Source organism: Artemia sp. Qi Xiang Cuo, chromosome 6 (assembly GCF_049724085.1).
Source record: "Artemia sp. Qi Xiang Cuo chromosome 6, ASM4972408v1, whole genome shotgun sequence".
Classification (NCBI taxonomy): Eukaryota; Metazoa; Arthropoda; class Branchiopoda; order Anostraca; family Artemiidae; genus Artemia; species Artemia sp. Qi Xiang Cuo.
In genome coordinates this window covers 66,710,457-66,712,449 of record NC_142799.1, presented here as the reverse complement: position 1 = coordinate 66,712,449, position 1,993 = coordinate 66,710,457, and the positions used below count along the sequence as shown (strand labels likewise).

At 34.6% G+C, this 1,993-nt stretch overlaps 1 pseudogene; it reads left to right on the top strand.

The window, feature by feature from the left end:
* The first annotated feature begins 682 nt into the window (after positions 1-682).
* Positions 683-1,234, top strand: LOC148951527 (transcription initiation factor IIB pseudogene; annotated as a pseudogene).
* Positions 1,235-1,993: the final 759 nt, after the last annotated feature.

Sequence of the window (1,993 nt, the reverse complement as noted above, 5' to 3'; positions counted from 1 at the left end):
TTTATAAGGTTTAAGTTCACAGCCTTAAAGCATAATATTTCATTTGACGCGGCCAATCTTTATTACCACAATTAACACCTGTCATAAATTTTTATCGCTACACTCTCCCCCAGCCTCCCTACCAAATATTTAGAATTGCAACTCCCCACATTCCCCTAAAAAATGATGCAAAGACTCATCCATCTCTCCACACAGGGCAACTGCAAGGACCATCCCTCCCTAAATATTGCCTAAGTTCTCCAAGAGAACGTGAACTATGTAAACATGTGACTAAAAAGTAGCAATCATACTGTAGTTGACCATGATGTCATATTTCCTTGAGTTCTTTTCTTTATATTTTTGTTGTTGCAATAAGTGTTTGGCAACAGGGGCTTGCCAAAGAAACATAGATATCTATTTATTAGTTTTTGTAATGAGTGATCCGTAATGTAGTGACTTATGATGTCACTTACTTTGAAGTGCAATATCTGCTTCACTAACTAATTGTAACGAAACTGCCCAGAAAGTTAGTTTAATTATTCTTTTAGAACAGCAAAAATAAGTGCTACAACCTTTAATAGGAAAATATCTGGGTAGAGCTTAAAATATATAAATATTAAATTTCATACACAAATTTTAACTAAGTAAGCTGTTTCAAAACGTTGCTTTGAAAATTAAAAACAGCACCAGTACACCTTTTAAAATGGCAGATATACAGATTATTTGTCCTTATCACCCTGGAGCTTTTTTAATTGAAGATTCCCATGCAGGAGATACCATCTGTTCGGAATGTGGACTGGTTTGTGGTGACAGAATTCTTGATGTTAGTAAAGAATGGAACACTCAACAAAGCAGTTTAAAATCGCATCCTGTCGAAGATACTAAAGATATTTACCCTGGAGGTGATGTGCCACCAATTGTGTCAAACGACAAGTCCAGGAACCAAAAGAGAATTTTTGACCTAACTTTGAAGATGGCTACAAGAAACATTTCAAAAATTGCTAAAAAACTCAATGTATCGAAGGCTGTTGCCGATCAAGCTATTCACCTATTTAACATGATTCATGATAAAGAATTCTTGAAAGGGAAGACTAAAGATTCCATCGGGACAGCTTGTTTGTATATCACTTGTCGACAAGAATGCATGCCAAGAAAATTTAGAGAAGTTTGTGGTGTGTCCAAAGGTAATAATTTTAAAGAAACTGGTAAGGTTCTCAAGTTGATGCTCCAAAAGAAGGAGTTTCTTCCTCAATAAATCTTTATCAGTAAACTTCCTCATTGAAAGACTATAAAGAGTCCATTGGGACAGTTTGTTTACATTTCATTTGTCGAGAAGAAGGAATGCCAAAAGAATTTAGAGATGTTTGTGGTGTGTCCAAAGGCTATAAAAATGAAGAAACTGGTAAGGTTCTCAAGGTGATGCTCCAAAAGAAGGAGTTTCTTCCTCCTTAAATTTCTCATTAAACTTCCTCATTAAATCTTCATCAGTAACCATCCTCATTAAAAGACTAAGGATTCAATTGGGACATATTGTTTATATATTATTTGTTGAAAAGAATGCTGGCCAAGAGAATTTTGAGAAGTTTGTGGTGTCTCCAAAACTTATAAAAATAAAGAAACTGGTAAGGTTCTCAAGGTGATGCTCCAAAAGAATGAGTTTCTTCCTCATTAAATTTCTCATTAAACTTCCTAATTAAATCTTCATCAGTAACCTTCCTCATTAAAACACTAAAGATTCATTTGGGACATCTTGTTTATATATTACTTGTCGAAAAGAATGCTGGCCAAGAGTATTTTGAGGAGTTTGTGGTGTGTCCAACACTTATAAGAATAAAGAAACTGGTAAGGTTCTCAAGGTGATACTCCAAAAGAAGGAGTTTCTTCCTCCTTAAATTTCTCATTAAACTTCCTAATTAAATCTTCATCAGTAACCTTCCTCATTAAAAGACTAAGGATTCCATTGGGACAGCTTGTTTATATATTACTTGTCGAAAAGAATGCTGGCCAAGAGAAT